This window comes from Leopardus geoffroyi, chromosome C1 (genome assembly GCF_018350155.1).
Source record: "Leopardus geoffroyi isolate Oge1 chromosome C1, O.geoffroyi_Oge1_pat1.0, whole genome shotgun sequence".
In the NCBI taxonomy this organism is placed as follows: Eukaryota; Metazoa; Chordata; class Mammalia; order Carnivora; family Felidae; genus Leopardus; species Leopardus geoffroyi.
Window position 1 is genome coordinate 50,186,802 of NC_059328.1, and position 26,648 is coordinate 50,213,449.

General features: G+C 40.3%; 1 protein-coding gene across 11 annotated transcripts in view; it reads left to right on the top strand.

Annotated features, from left to right (window-relative positions):
- NFIA (nuclear factor I A) overlaps positions 1-26,648 on the top strand; it is a 377,934-nt gene that overhangs the window by 194,932 nt on the left and 156,354 nt on the right. The window lies entirely within an intron of this gene.

Genomic DNA, 26,648 nt, shown 5'->3' on the forward strand with positions numbered 1-26,648 from the left:
CTGTAATGGGGAGGCTTGACCTTGAGGGGTCTGTGAAGGGCTTATGGCATTGGGCTTAAAAGCTCGGGCTGTGGCATCAGAACTGTGTTCAAATTCTGCCTCTTCTGTTTCTTACTTGTGTAATATTGAACAGGTTATGTAACCTCTCAGGGTGTATACTTTTCCCTCATCTTGAAAATAGTATGGTAAAAATAGATAATAATAGCCTACCTGTTGAAGAACTAAACGAGACATACATATTCATATAGTTTACTAAAAATTGTTGGCTCTTCAATATTACTCATTATTTTTCTTGTCATTATCATCCTTACCATACTTATTTTTCATCTACTTAGAATGAGCTCATTCCTCTGGTCTCTCTTTTGTTGTTCTGTACATTTTTCCCTGTTGATCTCCATCTGATCTTTTGGAACAGACAGGTAGACTGAATTCTGTCAGCATTGTGCAGTGGAGGATTTTTACCACATTAGATATCCTCTCACTAATTTTATAGGATTTGTTTCATTTCACACGTGTGGTAAATTCCTTATATCATTGATGGATTCTAGCCTTAAATATGGACTATCTGACTATTTATATTCCCTTCTCATTCTGGTGTTTTAATGGTATTTTTCTTATCAAAGTTGTCTTTTCATAGCAAGCATAAAAAAAAAAGAGGGACCCCTGAAGTCTTGTTTTTAGTATCATAAATATCTCTATCTTATTTTTTGTTGACATTTTAAGGTGACATTAGCGTCATCATTTATTTCCACTGGACTCGTAGGTGATACCTTGAACGTTTCATTTCTCATAGTTTATATTTCTATATAATCTGCCTGAGATATTCACTTTATTCTCATTTCACTTTTTAAAAATTTGTGGGCCGTACGGGTCTGTGGTTGGTGTATGTAGGTCTGGCCGCCCCACTAGCAGGCCTGCGATTCATCTGTCTTCATAAAATGGCCGACAAGCTGTTCACATGCAAATATAAATTGAGAGCACGAGAGGCTGGCAATGCCTTTCTGGAGCTGCCTGCAATACTGATATTGTGCGCTTCCCATTCCAAAAAGCAACCAGGATTGAGCCTGGATTTTTCGGCCAAAGGCACAGAGCTATTAGCCAAGTTCACTTTTAACCCCAAATTGCTTGGTGCTACTTCAAGGATCCACAATACTATTTTGGGAGGATCGTATCTAAGTTCAAAGAAAGCATTGGTATCTAGAAGGGAAAGTAATAAGTTCCTATGTTTCAAATTTCTATTCATGGCAAAGAAAAAAGTCGAAGCTGCTTTGTCTTAGAGAACTCAACTGAAGCTTACTTAGCCTAGAGGAAGATCAGCCTACTCAGTATCCTCTACCTGCCTTTTGTCAATCTCAGATGAAGTTATTGGAGGAAATGTGATTTTACCTCTTTTCTAAAGACACATAATCCCTAGAGGAAAATAAATGAAGAGTTGAGGACCAGGTATTTACATGCATTAGAGAACTTTCTAGTGTTGCTTTGACCAAGAGCGATATTTCTTTTTCATTACCTAGGCTATGGATGACAAGTTCCTGAAAGGTTTTCATTTGTTTCATTTTTGTTTTTAAAAAGGCAGCTCTCATAAATGTATCAACCAAACTCTAAGCACTTTGAGAATCTTGGTGGGTGAACAAGGGACAGACTCTCGTCTTCAAATAAAGCGGGAACACATTACTCCTTCTTTATGTATATATGCGAGGGGAAATAATATTCTTTTTATCCTAGCTCTTGAGGAGAAAGGTAATGGGAAACGAATGGTATTTTCCTAGTAAACCATGGAGAATGAATAGACAAATGGTAACATGCCGTTTCATCCAAAACCATAAACTAGGCCATGTAACTTTACCTAAAGTGGATGCAGCTGTTTCTTCCCTGTCCAACTAGTCTGGTTTTTCCTGTGGAATTTTTGCTTTCTTTTCTTGTACTCCCTTAAGACTCAACTGTAAAAGAAAACAAATCTTTGTCCAATTAGAGTATTAGATGGGAATTTTGAAGGAATTATTTGAAGCCCAGAGATAAAATATCAGAATCTCTGAAACTCAAAGTTGGTATAATATATAATGATTAAAAACTCTCCCTCTAGAGTCCGACACACCCGAATTCAGATGAAATCATGGCTGGGTGACTTTGAATAAACTATTGCCCCAATATCCGTCTTCTTATCAGTAAAGTAAGAGTACTAAAACAACATACTTTGTATTAAAATAAGAATATGTACATGAAACAGCATCATGCCGGGTTCACGATAAAGACTCAAAGAAAAATAGCTATTACTACTTTTGGTTAAAGCTCATATCTGTATAGAGCATACATATTGGAGAGACCAGAAGCTCAGAGATTTGGAATGGAAGAGGGATAGTGTCAGAAATAAACCAAGACTTTTAGAGACATCCTTTGTAGGTACCTACTCTGTTCTGGAACGTCAGACATACATCTCCTTAAATCTGTCCGTAATTCCCACAGTGCCACATCTGTTTTATTATGTGGACTAATCCTCACATTTCTTCACCTCCGAGGAGTCGACTACCACAAAAGTGATTCAGAGTTGCTAGAACGTTCCAAATGAGCACTGCAAGAAAAGGTGATTCTGGAAAGAAGGGACCCCACCTAGATGGGTTTAATTTTAGCCGAGTTTTTTTCCTTGGCACAAACCAAATAGACTCTGTCTTATTAAAAACTCTAAGCTGATTAAGGGTCGGGTTCATGGCAAATTCCTTTTAAATCTTGCACAGCATTGAACTTAGCAGGTACCTGGTATTTATTTGCTTCATGAATAGAATTAATAAATAGGTGAGTATGGTCTCATTATCCCCAAATATTTTGTGAGTGTCTGCTCACTGTCGATTTTACCAAGAGGTTTTTAAGGAAACAAATATCAAAAACAAACCCGACAACTGGAGATACCAAAACTCTAATTTGGGTGTGGAGGAAGGTTGTACACAGACACATGGACATACATGCACAGACATGGCTGATAGTGCTAGGAAGGCCAAAGCCAGAAGCTATACTAATGTCCATAGCAGATCACCTCTGCCCCACTCACAGGAACAGGTGTGAGCAAAGATATGCAGCACTATCATGTTAACTTATGCTTGCTTACCACAGGGAATGAAATTCTGACGAAGTTCTCAGCTCAGACTGGAATTACACAGTTAATTCTTTCACATATTACTGAAACCTCCTTTCTGGCTTTTCAAGAGAACCTGAAGGTTATAAGCCTTAATTGTTGGACTTTGACTTAGAGCATCTACTCAAACCACCTTTGTTCGTGAACTCCCATGAGGTACTTTGGCTACTGTTTAAAATATTTGTGGGACAGAATATTTGAGATGACTGCTCGATATTTACAGGACCTGTGAACAGTCCTCTTGCATTCTGTGGTGCATCAGGTCGGTCCTTAATGAGGAAAAAGCTCACGTAATAACCCTCCTACTTAATTCAAGTCATGCTTCTGTGGGGCCACACTGAGTCCATGTCTGAGGGAATAGCATAGTTCAGCATTGGCACTCTGAGAGCACCCTCCCCGCTGAGACTCTCTGTGAAAACACCCTTAACTGAAAAAAGAAAATGTGGGGTTCCCTTGCCAGAAAAAGAAAAGCTGTGTTCTCATGTTTTTTCCCCTCTTTACTCTGTCTCATCACCTGCACAGACTACTATTAATAACCTCATTTTAGTGGTTTTTAAAATGTGATATTTATAACAGGCAAGTGGAGTTGGTATTTGGATTATTTCCTTTAGGCTTAATCATGTTTGTTCTTCCTCATTTATCTGGTAGTCGCACATATGTTGGTGGCGTAAACCCTCAGATGGGCCTTTGCAATCAGTGGAAAGCCATTAATCACGATGCTTGCCCCAGATTTTGAAAATTTCCAGCTCTACCTGCCAATTTGAAAATAACCCCGGGAGAATTGGTCGAGTGTGGCTTTCATGGTCACCACCTTCATTTGTGTCATTTCTGCCTTGTATCGCTACACTAGATATTATTGCTGAATGTTTCTCGATGAGCAAGGACTATCCTCCAGCCATATCTCACTAGTTATCCATTAACTCATTTCTGTGAGAATTTTGAAGGTTTCAATAGTTCGGAAAGAGCCCAGAGCCACCAACTCCCTGACTGAAGATTTATGTATAGGATCCACTTTGTAATTTGGGGGGTGAGATAAGAGAACTGTGAATTTCTGTTTCTCTTGTGGACAAACATCCTTTTATCTGAGGGCATTCTCTTAAAAAATTGTAGGCCCAATACTTAACTTTTTTCACACCTCTTCAAATATGTAGTAGATATATTGCAATGTCATATTACAATATTAATGCATCGCGGAAAGTCACAATAAAATTCATAATTCCAAACTCTAAGAATTGTCTCTTGCTTACTGCTGGATGGACTGCTCGTTTTAGGAACTGTTTTGATTCATGTGTCATTTTAGTTGGGTCATTTTAGGAGTTTTGGAGGCAATGCAGCCTTATAATTTGCACTTTACTGGGAAAGCAGGAGCATTCTAGCACCATTGACTTGTAAATACAATTTATCAATATTTCATAATTTGCATGAGTTTCCTTTACAATTACCTAGCAGCAGTTATTCTCTGCAGTGTTCTTTCAAAAAAAAAAAGAAAAAGAAAATGCAGGGACAGACACAGTAGAGTGACCACCAGAATAGCAGCAATAACAGTAATGATCAATATTCGAAAATATGTAAAAGTCCCAACTTAGGGAGACATTAAAACCTAAATGCCTTCTGGTTTCCAGATCTGTGTAATTAAATTCTGATTGATGGGTTTTCGGCAATATGCTGGAGCTGGTCTCTCTTCTTTAAGAGCCCAGAGAACCAGAACTTGGTTTGATCTGAAAAATCAGTCCGAGACCAGGTGAATTGTGCTCTCTTAAATATTGTTAGCAGATGTGACTCATCATTGTTTGCAGAGGCTCTTTAGAAATGCCTCCAGACAAAGGAAATTCTTGGATCTTGCCTCTTGAAAGATGAGGCACCAGGTGAGGCCGCAGGGTTTCCCCCGCATGCATCCCGCAGTGTAGAGAGAATGCTGAGTTGACCACAGGACCCAGTGCAGTAAAGGAGCTCTTTCAACGGAAAAACAGAGAGGAGATTTGTAGTCGTTCTAAAGAAGTAGTTTTACCTCACACGTTATGGGTATTTTATTGTCTACATACAGAGGATAGCTAGCTGAATAGACTTTAAGTGGTTGGCTAGGAGCCAAAATAGGGAGTGTTTTAGAGCCACGTTCCCTGACGTCTAAATTCTAAAATGGACTGGATGGGTGGTCTAGTTCTGACATCTTCCCTCCTCCACGCGCCCCCCCCCCCCAGTCCCTCATGCACAAATAGTTAACAGAGGAAAGAAGAGGTAAAGGGGTTTCTTTCTGGTCCTCAAATTTATTTGTGCCTGTAACTCTTGTCCCGGGAGAGACAGTCATTTGAGTGCCTAGTGGATGTAACATTTTAAGTAGAAAAGCATTTTTAAGTGTTGATTTATAATTTATATGGGATGGTGTCCATCTGTCCATAGATCTTGACTCCAGAAATAGGAAGCAATACAATTCATGTAGTATTTGAATTGGGCTCAGAGAAGCGACCGAATGAGGAGCCGTCATCAAATCACAGTGTGGTAGAAGGTACACCTGGAGTGTGTCTGCAGCTCCCATCTGCTATTGTTCTGTTTTCCCTGTGATGTAAGCCTGAACAACTCTGGTAGGACCCTTTGACAAAGAAGGACCTTAGAAGGACCTACAGTGTACTTTTAATGGTCACTTTCGCATACCTCCCCGTGAGTTAAAAATCAGCACAGGGAAATATCAGGGAGACTGGTGTGGGTCAGGAATAGCGTATGAGCTTTTCCTTGCCACAAATAATAGGGTCTGATTTGACACTTGAGTGTGAATTTGTTGACTTAAAGCCTGTATATTATTTTTTGGAAGGAATTATCCATTTGTGGATAATATTAGAAATCTGACTGTAATATAAATAATTTATTTGGGGATTTGGAGTCACTAATCCAGATTGATTAGTTGTCTGCTACAAAAATTCATGTGGCCACAAGGATTTTTGGCACCTTTTCTCCCTACAGCTTCCTCGTTCTTTTTCTCTTCTTTAGGATTTACTCAGCTCCAGGCAACTCTGTTCCCTTGGCATTAGCTTGTCGTTAAGGAAATCTACTGGGATATCTCAAACAGAGGTGGGGGAAGGGGTAATATTTACTGCAGATTACTCTGCCCCATCTCTGTTGTTAAAATCTGTACTTGGTTGATTTGAACCTAGAGGGAACAAGGAAGTCTCATATGCCTTATCTTCAGGCATCGTATGGTGAATATCCCAAGACAGAAGTGTAAAGGATGTCGTGGCAAAGTAGGAATAGGCTTCCAACAGTCTCTCCATGAAGGAGAGTCCGTGTTTTCTTAGATCTCTCTAGGTATTTTGCAACCAGAAAGCTTCTCAGCAAGCAGCATTTGTAAACTCAAGAGAAGAAGAAGGAGAAGCCAAATCACAGCTGCTGAATAGGTCAGATTAGCAAAGGAGAGTTGGCCATTACAAGCCTGACACTGAGCATCTGCTAAAGGAAAATCAGTTGTCCAGGTCACTTAAAGACTTTGTGCCTCAGTCTTCTCATAAATGATTCAACAGAGAGTTATTAAGACTGCTGGGTCTGTTTGGACTATGGACTGGATGCATTGAGGGAATACAACAATGGATCAGACATCCTGTTCTTGAGGACTTGATAGTCTAGTAAGGGGAGAAGGACTTAATTCATCCATTCATTCAACAAACTTTTATCTAGTGCATCTTTTTTTTTTTTTTCAACGTTTATTTATTTTTGGGACAGAGAGAGACAAACCATGAACGGGGGAGGGTCAGAGAGAGAGGGAGACACAGAATCGGAAACAGGCTCCAGGCTCTGAGCCATCAGCCCAGAGCCCGACGCGGGGCTCGAACTCATGGACCACGAGATCGTGACCTGGCTGAAGTTGGACGCTAACTGACTGCGCCACCCAGGCGCCCCTATCTAGTGCATCTTAAGAACCAGACACTGCCATGAGCAAAACAGACAAAGCTTTATCTTTTGATGGGAGGAGACAGATGATAAACCAGTATATATGTAATGTGCCCAGTGGTATTAAATATTATGAAGGGAAATAAGGCCCAATAAGGGGATAAACAGTGGAGAATATGGGTGCTATTTTATGTAGTGTGGTCAGGGAAGGCTTTTCTAATCTGTTGACATTTGAGCTCAGACCTAAAGAAGGCAAAGAAGAGAGCTATGCAGACATTAGGGACTTTGATTCTAGGAAGAGAAAACAGTAAATGTGGAGGCTTTGAGGGATGCTGGGGGTACAATAAGGGGTCAGTGTGGCTTGAGGGACATGAATGAAGGAGAGAGCATTTGGAGATGGGGGTAGCAGGAGACCAAATTGTATCAGACCTTCTAGGCCAAGGAGAGGACTTGGCAAATCCTCGATAAGCTATGATATGCCCTACAGAGGAATGCACATACCAAATCCATTTATTTCTTGATATAGGAACTGTATCTTGAGCCCCTACGATAGGTTAGATACTTAATGTTTAGTGGTGGGCAGAGCAAGCATAGAGTCTAGTATGGAGCTGTAGACAAAGGCCTGATTTGTAACATTGCCAAAGAGAGACACTCTCTCATCTACCATGGCAACATCCTTTAGTATCCCCAAAGGTTTTTTCTTTATGCATGTAATACTAAAAGCTGAGTTACTTACATGGGATACTTGACTTCACATACTACCCACTCATGCAAACGATTCCTTTTTCATTTAATAGAAATCTAAATCTGTGGCTTCCAACTTATCCCTTATCTCCTGACACCATTTAGATCATAAGCCCCCAGGTCTCAAGTACATTTATCCTGAAGCTTCATTTTTCTCCCTAATAGTTACCAGATTTAGCAATAAAAATAGAAGACACCAAGTTAAATTTGAACTTCATATAAACAGTGAATAATTTTGTAGTATTACATGGGATATACTTATACAAAAAAAAAAATCTCTGTTTATCTAAATTAACTCCTATATTTTATCTGGTAACCAGTCCCAATTCTCCCCACGGTCCCATGGGCAGTAGTGACAGCAACATATGAAAAGGTTTGATTAGTCTGTGATGACTTCACTGATCACAAAGGGTCAAACCACGGGAATTTAACTCACTGAAAAATGAACCCTGGGAAGAGTACCACAAAGTTCTAATGAGTTGACTGCTTAAATTCCATTCCTCCTGCATCTGCTGGTACCTAGTCCAGTAGTTATCTTGGAACAATAAGCCTCTTGTAAGGCACAGTCAATAGGTACAGTATAAGAATTGAGAGCCATTGAATCTATGCAAGTAAATTTGTAAGTTTAATTAGTGGGATATCAATTGAGTAAGCCATTGGACAGTATGTGAGTCACTTCTTCAGAGCAAGTACGAAGGAAGTATACTCTGTTACAAGATTTAGTTACCAGCAGATGATTTGCTTCCTGAAAGATGATGAAAGTAGAAAATCAGTCAAATAGTAAAGCACTGGGAAATTCCACATTCAAAGATGAAGTAGAGAATAGGCATTTCAAATAGACTTGAAAATAGAAGGTGCCATATTTTTTGTGTGCTGTGTGGGAAACAAAATATATATGTTTTCATTTGTAATTGAGGAGGTGTGACAAAACTTATCAGAATATGTTACAAAAACGCAGTGTGATCTTTGAACCCTCCCATTAAAAAAAAAAAAAAAGAATAACGTTCACAGATTCAGGGAAAACAGTTTGGAAAGTTACGGTTAAACTCTGCTGGGCTTTAGAGCCAGAAAATGATAAAAAGAATGGTTTGGGTGATAATCATAATAGCTTACATTCATTGTGGACTTTCTGTGTGGTGTTTTGTTACTTTCTGCCTGGTGGTCTTCCAAGAAGACTGTGCCCTGATGGAATTATATGTGCAGGGATTTATTGGGGGTAAAGCCTATGAAATATAAGGAGAGAGAGCAAAAGTCAGCTGGGACAGCTTTTAGACCACTCTACTGACCTGATAACTGTGAAAGGAGATGGGGAAGGGAGGAGGATTGAATGGGAAGAATCTCACATAGCAGTAAGCTTCTAAGAAAGTTTTATATAGGCCAATGGAGAGTCTTTGAACCAAAGTTACTTGTTATAAGAGTTCTGTGTCCCATAGAAATGGGGTATTCTCCCCCTTAGTCATTGTCTGGGAGCCTGGAGGAAGGGTGACTTTTGAACAGAGGGGTGGTAGCTGGAGTTATCAGGCCATTAGGCTCCTTGCAGCAAGTGATCTGATGGCTCATTTTTATGGCCACCATGGCAAAATGTTATGCTAGGAGTTCTGTTATTCGTATTTAATCGTAATTAGCCACCCTACAGAGAGAGGTAGCATTGGTGTGCCCATTTTACATGTGAGGAAACTAAGACACAAAGAATTTAAATAGTTTGCCCACAGTCAAGAAGGTGGAAAGTGTATTTAGGTTTATTCTAACTCCAGAGTCTACTTGCATATCCATTACACTGTATTATAGAAAGAATGGTAACAACCTCCAGTTCCATAACTTATTGATTATGTAAATTTGGGTGAGCACTTTGAACTCTTGGACTTGTGTTTCCTCATTTGTAAGGTGGGATGTCATCACCTTCCCAGGAAGTGTGTTTTGGTCGCTGTTTTGTTTTGAGCTTAAACAATGTTAGTTCCTTTTCCTTCCTCATGTTTTTCTCTCATCTGGGATTGTCATCTCTTCCTTTATTCCTTATCTCATCCTCCCAGGTATCTGCCTCAGCCTTGCTGAGGCTCCCACAGGTTGAATTATGTCATCAGAACTAACAGGACTGTTTCTGTGCAGATTATATGTATGAATGTATGTATGCACATGTAAAGTACCCAGAACTTGTAACGGTCCATAGTAGATACTCAATAAAGTGTAGCCCGCCTTCTCTTTCATCCACCTCATTGCCTCATGGACGTGAGCTATATGCCAGGTGGCAATCCAGAACACATTTTTTTTCTTGCTTTAGATATTTGGAGAGCAAAATTACATTCTTATTTTTCTTACTAACATTCTTTACTCTTTTCCCTACAATCTCAAGTGTTATGAGTGTTTGATTCTTTAATATATGGTTTAATTTTTTCATGTTTATTTATTTTTGAGAAACAGAGAGACAGAGCACGAGTGGGGGAGGGTCAGAGAGAGACAGAGACACAGAATCCGAAGCAGGCTTCAGGCTCTGAGCTGTCAGCACAGAGCTCTACGCAGGGCTCAAACCCGCGGGCTGCGAGATCATGAGCTGAGCTTAACTGACTGAGCCACCCAGGCACCCTTTTAATGGATGGTTTTAAACAATGGACTAAATTTTCACTTGATTTTTCTGCTGGAGATGGAAAGTATAGAATGGGATGAGTTGTAAGGTATTTATAACAGATGCCATTATGTTTGTTGAATAGCATAAAACAATTATAATTTGCAATAAATTTGAAAGTATTTCAATGATACAAGGTGTTGGAATGTATTTATTGAAAATATAAAATGTTTATTGCCATTCCCCATTTTTTGTGCAGTACAGTCGAAACTTGCACCCTCATCCCTTTGATTTTAGATTTCTGAATTATTTAAAAGAATCAGTTAATTCTCCATTTCAAGTGAGGAAGACCAAGTTCATTAGGATATCTGATTCCTAGCATGTCCCACATTCACAGATCATGTTAACTCCATAGAGAGGTTTATCTTCTTTTAAAATTGCAAATGCTGCCCAAACTGAAAGCTTTTCCATTAAATGCATTCTTGCAGCTTTGGACTATAAGAAAGATCCTTAACGACAGAGAGGGAGACAATGAGGTACCTTGTTGTCAGAGCATCAGCCAGTTCTAAAAGTGGCAGTGTTCAGAATATGCATGTCCTTTGAGTTCTAGTGGATTTGCAAATTGATGTCATGAAATACATATAAGTAAAACTCAGCACACACTAACACATTCTTTTGACCAGTGGTTGCCAACTGGTCGCTGAAGGGGGCAAAAGAAAAATATTAAAAGAAATTATGCATTCCCCCCCCCCTCCCCGAAAAAGCGACGTGGGCTAAAGATTTTTGCTTTTGACTCTGTGAACACACTGGTTATCTTACAGAGATTTGTAATTTGGATTCACGTGATAAAAGGTGGGGAACAGATGAATTACCCATTATTTAATAAAGATGGCAAATTAAACACTTTGAGAAACAGGCTCCATGACAGGAAAATATTATAAAGTGTCCTTAGTGAAGAAAAGATACAGAAGTCTCAGTGAGAGACCAGTGGTTGAATAGTAGCCTTTATGTTTCTCTTACAGAAGGAGAGGGAAGAAGAGAAAAGCAGGTGCCAGTAAGAGTCATTGAACACTAGTTGTGCCCACAGGCTGCCCGTCGTCTCTGTACTATATTCCTCCATTCATTTTTACAGTGGATATTGTCGAATTCAGTTCTCCCTGAGCAGAATGGATAGTGAGGGTCAGGGCTAAAGGCAGCTCACAGGAGGAGCCTGAGACAGCACTTTTCTACATACATTGATCAGGAAAACATACTTTCGGAGTACAAGATCCAAAAAAAGTTTGGGTAGCCTAATCATACATGACTGTGTAGAATATTTGCGTTCTGGGCTTAGATCTCTCTCTGTATGGATTCTTTCTGTGATCCATAGGAGAGACAAGAAGATCAACCGTGGTTGAATAATATTGTGTACTAGAAACTTTAAGCCATTTGAGTATGTTCTCTTATCTTGGCATAATAAATCTAAGAGAGGACAAGAAACATAAGGTTCAGGGATGTTGAGGCACAAGTACATGGTCAACAGCAAGTGAGTGTCAGGGGAAGTGAAGTGCTGCTTCATCTTCTCAGGTCTGAGTCTGAGACCAAACAGAGATCATGGAGAGTGAGGAGCTCTGAAATGTTTTGGAAGGCTTGACACCCAGCAACTATAATAATCTCAAATAATTTGTATTGTAAGGTTTCTGATGCATTTTCTGTATGTCCTGTCCCCTCTGCCCCCAGGGAAATTACAAACCTGGGGTTAGGTAATGACAATGGTAATGACACACTTGTGATGGTGGTAGCAATGGTGGTTAACTAGTTAAAACTAGACTATCTGCCAGTTCTTTTAACTGAATCCTGGCACCTGGAAACAGGAATATGTCACAGTGTGTTGAAAGCGCAAACATTAAGAGTAGGTGTGCACCGGTCAGAGTGGCTAAAATGAACAACTCAGGAAACAACAGATGCTGGCGAGGATGTGGAGAAACGGGAACCGTCTTGCACTGTTGGTGGGAATGCAAACTGGGGCAGCCGCTCTGGAAAACAGTGTGGAGGCTCCTCAAAAAATTAAAAGTAGAACTACCCTATGACCCAGCAATAGCACTGCTAGGAATTTACCCAAGGGATACAGGAGTGCTGAGGCAGAGGGGCACTTGGAGCCCAATGTTTATAGCAGCACTTGCAACAATAGCCAAATTATGGAAAGAGCCTACATATCCATCAACTGATGAATGGATAAAGAAGATGTGGTTTATATATACAATGGAATATTACTTGGCAATGAGGAAGATTGAAATCATACCATTTGCGGCAGCGTGGATGGAACTGGAAGGTATTATGCTGAGTGAAATAAGTCAGGCAGAGGAGGACAGATACCATATGTTTTCACTCATGTGGATCTTGAGAAACCTAACAGAAGGCCATGGGGGAGGGGAAGGGAGAAAAATAGTTACAAACAGGGAGGGAGGAAAACTATAAGAGACTCTTAAATACAGAGAACGAACTGAGGGTGGATGGGGGTGTGGGGGAGAGGGGAAAATGGGTGATGGACATTGAGGAGGGCACTTGTTGGGATGAGCACTGGGTGTTGTATGTAAGTCAATTTGACAATAAATTATATTCATAAAAAAAAAGGTGTGCAGAATTATTCTGCATTTTTCCAGGGATACCTTGTGTATTATGGGCAACACGTGACCATCTGACCTAGGTACCAAGCGAGGGAGATGGCATTACTAGTAACTAATTATTATGCAAAATAGATATTAATAGAAACCCCGTTGTTTTCTTTAGGTACCCCTAACATGTGTTTTGAGGAAACCACTGTTATAACTGTATATACTCCTTGAGGGCAGAAACTGACGTTTGTGTTTTCTAAGTGCAGGGTCTGGCACTCAATAAATATATTTGGAGTGAGTGAATTAGTGAGTAAATGAGTGAACGAATAGATCTTGTCCTCAGGAGTTTAAAGTCTTTTTATTTTTTTATTTTTTTTAAGGTTTATTTATTTTTTGGCAGAGAGAGAGAAAGAGAGCATGAGCAGGGGAGGGGCAGAGAGAGAGGGAGACACAGAATCTGAAACAGGCTCCAGGCTCTGAGCTGTCAGCACAGAGCCCGTTACGGGGCTCGAACTCTCAGACCGTGAGATCATGACCTGAGCTGAAGTCGGACGCTCAACCGACTGAGCCACCCAGGTGCCCCTAAAGTCTTTTTCAAAAAAATTGAGGTATATTTGACATTAACTTGTGTAAGTTTAATTGTATACAACATATTGATTTGATACATTCACATTGCAGTATGATTGCCATCATACCATTAGCTAACACATCTATTTCATTACATAATTACCATTTCTTCCAGTGTTGGGAGCGATTAAAATCTAGTGTCTAATAATGTTTATAATGCAGTTGTTTTCTATAATAACTGTACTGTGTGTTAGGTCTCTAGGACTTATTTATCTGCTAATTACAACTGTGCACCCTTAAACAGCATCTCTTCTGTTCCCCCTCCCCGGCAACCACCAATTTAGGATTTTAAAGCCTTTTAAGGGAAAAATAATACATAATTATAGGTAATTCCCCCTCCTTTCAATTCATCCTTGCCTTATCATACATGTATTTATTAATCTATGTGCTAGTCCTTGTGTTAGGCAATGGGGCTATAAAGATAAATGAAATGCAGAGGTAGTTCTCATTGGGTACATATTCTAGCAAGGAAGGCAGGTATTTAAACATACGTTTGCCATCAAATGTGACTGTGCTCTCCTGAAGGTATTTGAGTAGTGTTTGGGGCATGTGATGAAAGTAGGTACAAGTGATAAAATCCGTGTAAGAGGCAGCAATAGTTAGGTTTTAGGTTTTCATAGAAGAGATTTATTTTGTATTTAATCTAAACATTGAAATGTATGTAGGGGCGTCTGGGTGGCTCAGTCGGTTAAGCATCCGACTTCGGCTCAGGTCATGATCTCACAGTTCGTGAGTTCAAGCTCCGCGTCGGGCTCTGTGCTGACAGCTCAGAGCCTGGAGCCTGCTTTGGATTCTGTGTCTCCCTCTCTCCCTGCTCCTCCCCCATTCGTGCTCGTTCTCTCTCTCTCTCTCTCTCTCTCTCTCTCTCTCTCTCTCTCTCAAAAATAAATAATAAACTTTAAAAATAATTTAAAAAATAATAAAAGAACACAAATGTATGTATATTCCCAGATGTTACCTAGGGTCTCATTGCCCCTTTGAATAAGCTCAAAAGCCCCATGCCACACTCTAAAGAGATAAATGTAACGCGCCTACTGCAGGATTTTTTGCATATTTCTAAGAGGGCTTTCAGGCCCAAGTTCCCTTCCAGCTCTAGGTTCCTGCATTTGTTGGGTTAGGTTAAGTGACAGATCTCCACAGCCACATCCTGCTTTCTTCCCTGTCCTGCACCCCACGTATCAGCCCCTTCCTCATACTTAATTCTGTGCTGTGTACACATAGAAATTATGTAGGTAGTTAACTTTGGTGAAATTGTAGGGGAGCAGGGCTGGGGAGAGAGTACTTGGGTCATGTCTTAGAACACACAGACCACTTGACATTGATTTTAAACAGTTCTGTTCTTAAAAACCACTTAGGCCACTGTGCTGTGTCTGAGCCTCTTCTTGCTAAGTTCTAAATGCAGAGGAGTTGCACTGTCTCTTATTTCCTTGAATTTTGCAGATATATGTTCTTGGGAGTCGGCTTTATCAGTGAAAAAAAGTACCACCGCTATATTTTCCTACTCAATGACTTCTAGCACTCTTGATTAATAAATGGGATTCACAGTTTCTGCCTGCGTGAGAAGGAAAATACAAGGTCCTTGTTAAGCAAAAAGAACATTCAGCCCACCACGTAAGGCTCAGTTTGGCTAAGGCATCGTGTTTCCGAACAGTCTCTGATACACCAGTTGTATCCTGTTTAATTCTTGAATGGTCTCCCTTGGAACAAAGCTTGCTGACTGACTGGCTGACAGATAGAAAGCATCCGTTAAGGGAGAGATGGAGATGAAATTAAAATGTGACTTCTTTGGCATCCACCTTTCGAACCCAGGCCTTCCCCACTTTACTCTAATTCAATTTAGTAGATGTTGGATGGAAACTAATACAGTTAAAAAGAACTTCATGTAATCTCACTAACATTCTTAGAACATGATGCTCAAGGTTTTCTGGTCAAGGATATTTGCATTTGCATTTAGAGAATAGTTAGAGCCAGAATCCTGTGAATGTGAAAAGTCCTTGCTCTAAGGATGACATTTCCAAGCTGTCAAAATCTGATGTGCTCAAGGCTAAAACCGAAATTGCCTTTTATTCTGTAAATATTGAAAAAGAAGGCTTAGTGTGGCACCGGTGAATTTGCTAGCCAAGGTACTAGCCTACCGGGTTGGAATCAGAGAAAAAAATCTGTTTGTTGAGTTTAAATTGTTATAAAATTCAAGCCTGAGGGATGCAGTACGAAGGTATAAAGGGCAGACACAGTCCCACATTCTCCTGTTGGCCCTTGGCCGCTTTGACACTATTTACTAGTGCAGTCTCATTTGGGGCATACGCGCATTACATGAATTTCTATTACTTGACTGTTCTTATCTCTAATTTCTTCATGTGTACTGTGAACTGCAGAAATATTCACACCAGATCTTCACATATTATATTAACTCACTCAACCAACATTTATTTAGTAAATATCTGCTGTCTGCCAGACACTGTGCCAGGCATCAGTTACAGGACTTCTCTGGATGAAGAATTAAAGTGATGTGCCTGACGCCTGGGTGGCTCAGTCGTTTAGGCACCCGACTCCGGCTCAGGTCGTGATCTCACGGTCCGTGAGTTCGAGCTCCGTGTCGGGCTCTGTGCTGACAGCTCGGAGCCTGGAGCCTGCTTCGGATTCCGTATCTCCCTCTTTCTGACCCTCCCCCGTTCATGCTCTGCCTCTCTCTGTCTCAAAAATAAATAAACGTTAAAAAAAATTAAGAAAAATAAAATAGAGTGATGTGCCTGAAATAACACATGGATTCGTGGTAGAACTGAGACACTTGGTGCCCATCCCCTCGTCCTGATTTCTTTCTACTCTACTTATATTACGCTGCTTTTCTTCGTCTTCCTGCCTCTCCCCCCAAAATAACCTGAAATTGGAAAGTTACTTGAAAGGCTACTGAAACTGGGGCGCCTGGGTGGCGCAGTCGGTTGAGCGTCCGACTTCAGCCAGGTCACGATCTCGCGGTCCGTGAGTTCGAGCCCCGCGTCGGGCTCTGGGCTGATGGCTCAGAGCCTGGAGCCTGTTTCCGATTCTGTGTCTCCCACTCTCTCTGCCCCTCCCCCCGTTCATGCTCTGTCTCTCTCTGTCCCCCCAAAAAATAAACGTTGAAAAAAAAAATAAAAAAAAAAAAAAAGAAAGGCTACTGAAACCATTCCCTTAATTTGCCAACGAGTTGTGAAGTTCATTTGGAAGTCACTTATTTAGAATTTTGAATTGAATTATTGCTGTTTTAATATCACAGTTTTGTTTTGAGAGAGAGAGAGGGCACAAGTGAGCAAGGCGCAGAGAAAGGGAGACAGAGAGAGATGGAGAGAGAGAGAAGCAGGGCTCACCTGAAGTGGGACTCGAACTGACGAACCGTGAGATCATGACCTGAGCCAAAGTCAGATGCTTACCCGACTGAGCCACCCAGGAGCCCCTTTAATATCACCATTTTTGTGATTCTCCGAGGAGTGTCTGCAAAGGCCAATATTATTATAGATTATAAACGCCATGAAGGGAAGGGCTGTGTATCCTTTTTTACTTACTGTCTTTTTTTTCCTTAGCACAGTGCCTCCCATGTAGTATGTGTCGACAGTTATCTGTTGTAAATGCAGAATGAGATGAATCTCTCATGCCTTACAGTATCTCTGTTGCCTGGTGTAGTGTGTATGCAGTGTGAACTCTCCATAAAAGCCTGAAGCAGGTAAGATCATAAATGATGTCGTCCATATTCAGTGGGCCTCTGCTTCGAGCATGAACTTCCCGACCCATCTTTGCCTAGGTTCAGTGCTTAGATGGCCAGTCAAGCAGCTTGCCGTTTTGCTTGCTGGATGGTGGTGGGTGCCTGTGATGCTGTCTGGAGCAGACACAGCAAGGTGGTTTTTGCAGCAAGGCGTGAAACGTTTGCTGCCAGTCAGAAAGGAAAGGTTTTCCCTGGGTCTTGGCTGGGACTGGCAGGAGTCCAGGCTGCACGTTTGACAGTCTTTCCCTTTCGCCACCACCACTGCCATCCTCTGCCCGTGGCCATCCGCTTCCCTGAGCACAGCCCTCCAACAAAACAATGGTGTGTGAGACACAACTGGGTGTAAATGGTCAAAGTGTGAGATAAATACATGTTATGTGGCAAAGCTGACTTTGACATGAAAAGAACTTCGTGCTGTAAGTGGTTGAGCAGAAGAAAGGGACGCAAGAATAAACAGAAGTGGGCTCTGTGTTAGCATCTCAGCAAGTACAGGTGTGAAAAGAAAGGCCAGCTCAAATTATTTTCTCGAGTGACTTAGCCCATACCTTATGGAGAAGCATAAATGCAAGACATGGTGTCTCTTTTGTGCGTTCTCCTTTTTCATGATCTTGTAGGGTCCAGATAGTGGGTAAAATTTGAAGTAGTGATGAGTTTGATAACTTTTCTTACTGGAGGAACTGTTTTTTTGAAAGGAAGAGTACGGTCCTCTCATTTGAACGCTGACAGGTGCATGGGTAGAAGAGGGTTGAGAAAGCTAGGCCGGAGCCTTGACTTTGTCCCTTGCTGGGCTGTGAAATGCTTTTAAAACATTCAGACCTGAACTTCCCCACTTACTAAATATACCTGACCTTGGGAAAGGTACTTAACTCCTCTGTGCCTTAACTTCTTCATCTATGAAATGGGACTACTGATTCTTGCCCTTCTTACTCCCAAGCATTCAGTAAGGACATAACGAGATATCTGAAAGCACTTTTTAAGAAATCAAGCCATATATAGAATGCGCTATTGCAATAATATCAAATCATCAGGAATTCCTTCATTTCCAGCCCTGGTCTCCTGACACATGCTAGGAGACAAAATGAATACATCCCACATCTTTTTCTCGGACAACCTAACGGGACTCATTTTCAAGTGAGTATGGTGACAAAGCTATTGCATGGGAAATGGATGCTCCCCTCTTCTGGGCAGCATTTTACCATTTGGCCCACAATTTCACCCCCATGCCCACAGAGTGGTAAGGGTACCTAAAGGTATTCTTTTCCATACTCACTGCTTTTACCCTTATTCTGAACTAACCTGGAATTCTAAAATTTTCGAAGGTAATTTTTAAAAATGTAAGCATCCAGAATTATCTCAAGTAGCCCAAATAAATAAATGAAACCCATAGTGTCTAATAATAATATTTCACTTAATCCAGAATACATTAAAACAATCATTAGACTATGTTAGTATATTAGTGTTTGACTTTATTCTTAAACTCCTTTGAGTCCCCAACCTTTTTTTCTCGTTTGCAGTAAATATATTCACTCCAGTAGCATTTAGATCCACTTTTAGTTGACTTTTATTTAAGCTTTTCTTTTTCTGGGACAGTCACCTCAGAGACCAAATAGGCTTGAACCCAGCGTGTATGTGGTTTTGGCGAATAGATACATTTCACCAGATGGTGAGGGCTATAGGAATACAGCAGTTTTTGGTAATTCTTATGTGTTTTTAGCCGTCTTAAAAGGAAATATTAGTGTCTTCTTTCTTAAGCCACTGGTCTGAAAGATCTGTCAAGCATAGCGTTTAAATCTTTAGCAAATTATGTCTAAGGTCTTAGAAAGAAGTTTTGAGCACCTTTTGATTCCAACTTTTATCTCTGCTTTTGAGCCTCCATTTCTACTCACCAAACACTTGTGTTGTCAATACATCAAAGCTCATTTTAAAAAAGAAAAAGATAGTAAGTTTCATAGACAGAAAATGTCCAGTATATATTGGGAGGACTATGGTACATTTGCCTTTTCCTGCACTTTTCTGGTTGAAGCAAGTTCTTTCACCTCCCCGTCTCAGAAAAGTCTTTGACTATGTCCACATAGAGGTGCAACAAGACAGTCAAGATTCAGGCATTCCCGAGACCTTGTTTGTGCTTCGTGGTACCTACCGAACAGGCTATTTATAATCTGACACATACGACATAAATTGGTGGAGAAGAGCCGTCTTCGTTAAATGGTTCATTCATTTCACTGGCCTGATGAAAGTTACGTGAACCACAATGAATCACAACAATTACCAGTTTAATTCGTTTTTTGCCCTGTATTCATTTAACAGGTTTGCTCTATAAATATAAGACCTGTAGATAAAAGGTTTCTCTACAAAAATCACTCTCTTTTCAAGATGTTTTCATTAGTTGGGATTCATTTAAGTGGGTTCTACGCTGCATACCATTAAAGGTGTGTGTAAATGTTTTTATTGGTTTCTTCCCTATCTTCCACTTTTATATTTCCCCTATCAGAGGCAATGCCATTAACCTTAGCAATGCTGAGTGTGATTGTCTTTCGATCAGCCCCATCATTGCAAACCACTGATCCATAGCTTACATTACTTAAACCACTGGTTCCTAAACAGAAAAATAGCCCCATTACCTTCCTTGGAATGGCGATAGCCTGTCTGAAAAATCCTTTCAAAAAGAAGAGTGGGCAAAAATACTTGCTGCCTCCTTTGGGAGTAGCCCTCTTTTTGATATAAATGTTGCAGTAGTAGGCCCTGAGTTTCCTATTTTAACTATGCATGAAACATTTATTGAGTGCCTGCTGTGTTCAGGGTGCTGTTTAGGGTACACGGATGCTACAAAGATGGTTTTGGGTTCAGCCCTTTAAGAAATACACTCTTGTCTATGGGGAGGGGCATATATGTTCCTAATAATAACATAGGGTAAAGATGCTAAGTGCTCCCAGAAGGAAACAAAGTTCCCTGAGAAGGTAGAAAAGAGAATGCTTGAATTTTGACTTCAGAGACAGGGAATGGAAAGTTAGATTTCACCCCAGCAGAGAAGAGTGAGGAAGGTAGAGGAGGAAGCACATTCCACATCAATAGAAGTAGCCCCCAATGGCTCTGTGTGGCCCAAAGGTTTATGGTGAGGTGGAAAATAGCCAGGTAGTCTGGTATGACTTGTGCAAGGTGACGATGAGGGGTGATGAGAAGGCGTGGTGTCCACAAGTGTGGCCTTCATGTTTCAGCCTTCCTTTTAGGTTCTCCTTGCAACATAAATCAGAGATGCTATCAGTTCACACACATTGGTAGATTTACTGTCATCAGAATTTAAGTCTTAATCCCACCCCGTCATTCAACCAGAGTGTTAGAAACGGCCTTGGATTAGGAACCCAGAAAACTGGGTTTCATTGCTGGCTCCGCTCTTAAGTGGCTGTGTTCTCGGATGTGTAACTATTCTTCTCTGACCCTTGATTTACTTTTCTGTAAATCAGAGTCATGATAGTGCCTACCTCATGGTTTTTAGGAGCTTAAATGAGATAATGCATAAAAGGTATTTTGCATAGTGCCCCCAGCATGTAGCTAGTGCTCAAAAAATGGAAATTACTAATTTTAAGTAATATTTCAATAGTATTAAATAATTTCAATCACATTAAATAATTTGAGAATATTTAAATAATCATCTCCCATCTTAAACGAACTGGACTTTATTTTAGTTATTGATAACTTATATCACACTGGGGAAAAAAATCTCTCTGTTCAAAAAATTAATGGTTGCATTAATTTAGAAATAAGATCCTATTTCTTTCCTTCCCTATAAAAAGCACCCTAGAAGTAGGCTCGCTTGTATTTGTAGAACAGGCATTTTGCAGATTTCGAGATCTGAAGCTTAGGAAATTGGACTTTCGTGCATGTCTAAGATAATCGTATAATACAGCTCTTTTTCATTGCCTGACACTTGTTCCTGAGCGTTCCAGTGAGTTTACAGAAGCCGGAGAAGATGGCCTTCTCTAGTTATGTACTAAGTGCTGAAGTTTTCCTTCTCGCATGTTCCCATCTTGTATCAAGAGGTTCTAAAGATCCCTCACATTGCCGCTAGCGTTTACTGCCACTATGCAGCAATTTTGCACCCTGATCTTTTCATTGATTCGTGTTTTACCTTCCCTTTCGATCTTTTGAATTCTTTTCTGAACTTTGAAAAGACACCAGAGTATGAAAGCTTGACCTGGATCTGTCTGAGGCTACAAGGGAGAGTATTAACGCATGTTCCAAAACTGGGACGCTACCTCTTCCACTTTTCAATTTAATCTCTGTGTCTGTTGAATTAAAGTCTTTTTTTTTTTTTCTTCTTTTACTTAAAGCACAACCTTTAAGAAAAGCGTTTTTGTTAAAGGGAAATCTTAATGGGGAGAAGGAGAGATAACAAATTTGAGGAGAATGTCTGGCAGCACAGACTTCTGCAAGTTTGAAGCTCTCGGTGAAATTTCAAACAGTCCAAATGGAAAATTACCCAGTCTGTTTCCTCAAGATAGACTTGTTTGTACAGCTACTCAAAGTTTAAATGGCAGAACAGTAGGTACACACGCTGTACTTATAAGCTGTGTTTGTATTACAATGCTGTGTTTTTAACCTCCTTTTAGTTTGGAACACAAGCTGGTTAATGTCTTAGTTCTGTGCTTCCTGGATTATTAGGGAATAGCTCAATTGTATTTAATAACCAGAAAGAAAGGAACAAACAGGCAAATAACTTCACTAAAAATATCTCTGTTTTTACTTCTGTCTTATAGGAAAAATATTTTAAAATTAGACATTGAGTCCCATTCCCAGGAGACCAAAGAATGTTCAAATATCTGAGGGTTCTTGAATATATCCTTATTTTGTAGAGACCCAATAAAGGAACTTACAGGAAAACTTTCCATGAGCAGACCCAGTGCATCTCTGATAATCATGTTTTACATGATTATGGGCAATGGCAACAATAGCTAACATTTGTATTATACCTTGGAATTTTACAAAATACCTTCCTATGCATTATCTTCTTGCCTATCTTCTTCTACGTGTGATTACATGGGATTCAAATAGATCTCTACCCACTTCACTGGAGTATGAATAATAAACATAGTGAATTTCTCAAAATTGACACCTGTCTGAAAATTTTGAGAACAAGGCCATTAGAAATTAGATTCCAGGGGTGCCTGGGTGGCTCAGTTGGCTGAACATCCAACTTCAGCTCAGGTCATGATCCCACGGTTCACGGGTTCGAGCCCCACCTTGAGCTCTGTGCTATCAGCGTGGAGCCTCCTTCAGATCCTCTGTCTCCCTCTCTTTCTGCCCCTCCCCTGCTCATGCTGTCTCTCTCTCAAAGATAAACAAACATAAAAAAAAAATTAAGGGGCGCCTGGGTGGCTCAGTTGATTAAGCATCCAATTTCAGCTCAGGTCATGATCTCATGGTCCGTGAGTTCAAGCCCTGCATTAGGCTCTGTGCTGATAGTTCAGGGCCTGGAGCCTGCTTCAGATTCTGTGTCTCCCTCTCTCTCTGACCCTCCCTGCTCATGCTCTGTCTCTCTCTCTCAAAAATAAACAAACAGTAAAAAAATCTAAAAACTCAAAAAGAAATTAGATTCCATGAAGTCTAAATGCTCATTTGTATTAGGTAAAATAATACTACATAAAATGCTGTTAAAGTGTGACACAGCTGTTTCTGCATATTGGTAGGTAGCCCACAGATTTATTGAACTTGTTCAAATAATCCTCTACAGTGAATAATCCAGTACAACCAATTTTCTTTCTATTTCATGTAACAGTTCTTTCCCATGAAAATAAATATATTATCAAATTGTAATCTTTCTAATTACGGGGCTTACATAAAAGGGGAGTATGTGTGTATGTGTATAGTTTGTATGTATGTAATCTGTTTGGCATATATAATAAAATATATATACATAAAGCTCCATTTTGTAAAGATCAGATTCAGATGGCTTACAAAGAATAAGTATACAGTAAAATGGAAAGCATAAATAAGTTTTAAAAAACGAGGGATGGGAAATATATAAATTAAAATAGAAAGGTAAAATCAAAGAAGAACTTGAACAAAGACTCTACCATATGGATCTACATAGTTAATAACATTGAATTATGTTTGGTTCTGAATTTCCTGGCAGCCAAAGGCAAAAGAGAAATATACATAATTAATTATGTGATTCTTATTACTTATAAGGTGATACATAGCAGTTCCTCAGGGAGAGAGTTTTCTGGCACATAGGTCTGATATTTTCCTATAGAACTTCAGCGGGGGGACTCTGAGGGATTAAGGGGCATTCAAAGCTACTGAAGTTGATGCAGCAGAGGATTTGGTAAGATAGCTTCTTGTAGGGCCACTAACTAGGAGCTGATAACCTAATGCAAAAGTATAACTCAGTGAAAATAATTTTGAGTGATCCGTGAAGGTAACGTACTCCTAATCCATCACGAAATGTATAAAAGCTAGAGGACTTTACATCATGATCTTTACAAACTGTATATAAGTGGTAGATCTCATGGTCTTCAAGTGATTTTAAATATTCTTCACAGCTAGACTTTCGATTAAAGCTGAGCCATAAACAATTCCCATTGATTTTGTTTTTTTTAAACAACTGAGACTTGCTTATAGACTGGATCCATATACTTTACACAGTAGGCAAGCAGAGTTGGCTTCACAAGGTAGAAACTGTGGCTTTTTAGGAAGAGTCTTGCTGAGGAGAACAGGTATTTGCCCTTGTGGTTATTTTTAAAAATCCCCTCTAAGTGTCTCCCCAGTTGCTTGAAGATTCCTTTAGCAGTGAATAAAGTCTATTGTTGGCTAAAGAGAAACAAGATTTAGAATACAGAGCTCTTTGAGAGAGAGTGAGAACAAGCTGATTTAATTCTTCTCCAAATAGAAATGATGGATATCAGTTTGTTGTCTGAAAGCGCTTTCTCCAAGTGGAAAGAACTTCGGGTTCTTCAAGGGGGAGTGAAAGGGTCGGTTCTGTCTGAGCCAGGTTACCTCTAAAAGCAAATACCGACGCTGCTTCCTAAGGGGCTTGTTGGCAGCTCTCAGTCTCTGCTGGCCTGGTGACCTTTTCTTTGAGTTCCATCCATAACATTCCTCTGAGAGAATACTTTCCCATTTGCAGTATTACGTGAATGTGCTACTGTTGCTAAGGACCAAAAGGGTTATTTACACACGGGACAGCGTGTTAGGTGCGAAGGTATGAGTTTTGACAACTGCCATTTCCCCATTTCTTTTGACCTTGTCCACTCACTGCAGAGAGAGGCTGGTACCTGTATCCTCATCTGGTCCTGGGCACTTGGGATGCAAAGTCTAGAGAAGTCTGTGTTCATAGTAAAAACCGTATGGAACACAGTAATGATAAATTATTGAGCTGTGTACCGTGATATTGTGCTGTTAAGTGTAATAGTACCAAAAGAGGGTTTTGCTCTCCAAATATCTAATCCCTAGCTGTGGTTATTTTTTCGTGTACAACGTCAGATTTATTTCACCAGAGAGCACCCGGGAGGTCCCAGGACAGTGACTAAGTGGGAATGTGCAGCAATGACGAGTGAAAGCTTAGTTTCTAAGAATTTCGTTTTGGTGGAAATCCCCCTCAGACTAACGATAGAAAAGAAAACATGTGGTGTGCGTTGGGTAGATCATTCCCCAACAGGATGTTTTATTTTTTGTGTTTAGTCTTCATCCATAGTAACAATTAAAATGGATGCATCAAAAATAAAGTATGCAGACCTTGTGACCTATCTTGTAATCAGCACAAATTAGTTTTGGGGCAGGAAAATCTAGCTGCATATTAGTTTTATTAGATGTTCCCAAACATTTTATTGCACTATTTTGGGGGAAAAAAAAAAAACAACAAATACAAACGTCTAAAAACAAACCTAAGTTTTCAATGTGTTTCCTATTCAATACATACTTTGTTTCTGAAGATTAATTAAGCTGTATGTTTGTAATTTTTTTTTCTTAATTCATCACAATGCTGCCTTTTGGAAAACTGTGTCCCCACCAACTTGTTCCTAGAAAGGGGGATGTATCTTTAGCAGCCCCACTACCCACCCCCAAATGTTCTGCAAACTTTAAATACTTTTAAAAGTTCAAACCATTACCCTTCCTTTGGTTCTAAGGATATTGAAATAAGTTTTTCTATTCCTGTGATCACAATTGCTACTGTTGAGTGAGTAGAATGAACTGAGCACTATGCATGCTTTCATCTTTTTTAATCCTCTTTTTATTGATGAAGAAACTGAGGCTCCGAGATGTTAAATACAAGTCAATGACTACCAAGCAGCAGAACATAATCATTCCTGCCTCCAACACTCAGCAGATATTTATGGAGCACCTGCTTTGTGCCAGAGACCTTTCTAGTTACACGGAGTCCATCAGTAAATAGAGCACCTAAACTCCCTGCTCCCCAAGGAGCTTGCATTCTAGTTGACGGAGACAGAGAATCAAAACACAATATAGTGTGTCAGATGGTGAGAAGTCCTGTGGAGAAAAATTAACAAAAGGAAGAGAAAGAGGGAGTCAGGGGTAGTTTGTGTTTCGTAAAAGATGGCCACAGACACATCACTGAGAAGTTGACATTTGAGCAAAGCCCTGAAGAAGGTGTGTGAGTGGGATTTGCAGATAAGGGGGGGGGGAGCAGGGTAGATGGGGTGCAGTGAGTGAGGATGAGAACAGAAGGGCTGGGGAGGAGGTGCAGTTCATGCAGGACAGTGGTTCTCGAAAGCTCTTAACAGCACCAGACTCGCTTGGAAGTCTTTTTAAAACGCGCGTTGCTGATCCCTTCCCCTAGAGTTTCTGATTCAGAAGTTTGCCTTTTCCCCAAGGTTTCAGGTGATGCTAATGCTGCGAGTCCAGGGATCACATGCTGAGATCCACTGGGGCTGTCATAAGAGTCTGGCTTTTATTGTCAATAGCATGCATGTTGTTGGGAGCTTGGGAGTATAGGAGAGACAGGTCTCTGCGCTGCTGAGAGTAGACTGTAGGTGTCAAGGCCAGAAGAAGGGAAACCAATTAGGGCTCTCCCACAGTAATCCAAGTAAGAGGTCATGGTGACATCATTAAGCTTTTGTTATCTCCATTCTAAGTCTATTTGAGGTTGTCCTCTAAAGCAAAACATGCTAAGCATCAGTTACGTTCAACCTAAAATTCCTTTGGTTAAATCTTTAGCTTGAATATTATGTGAATTCCTCTTCAAAAAGCTGCTGATCTACAAGTTTGTGAAAAGGACCAAAAAGATGGGGAGCTGAGAGTTGAGACATTTTTTCAATAGAGCTGACAAGGCTCTGCCTAGGAACACGGAACTTTGTAAAGAGATCCTTGTGGAGACAGTGGGGACACCAGTGAGGATGCAGTGAGAATGGGGGATTGGAGGGAACCCAG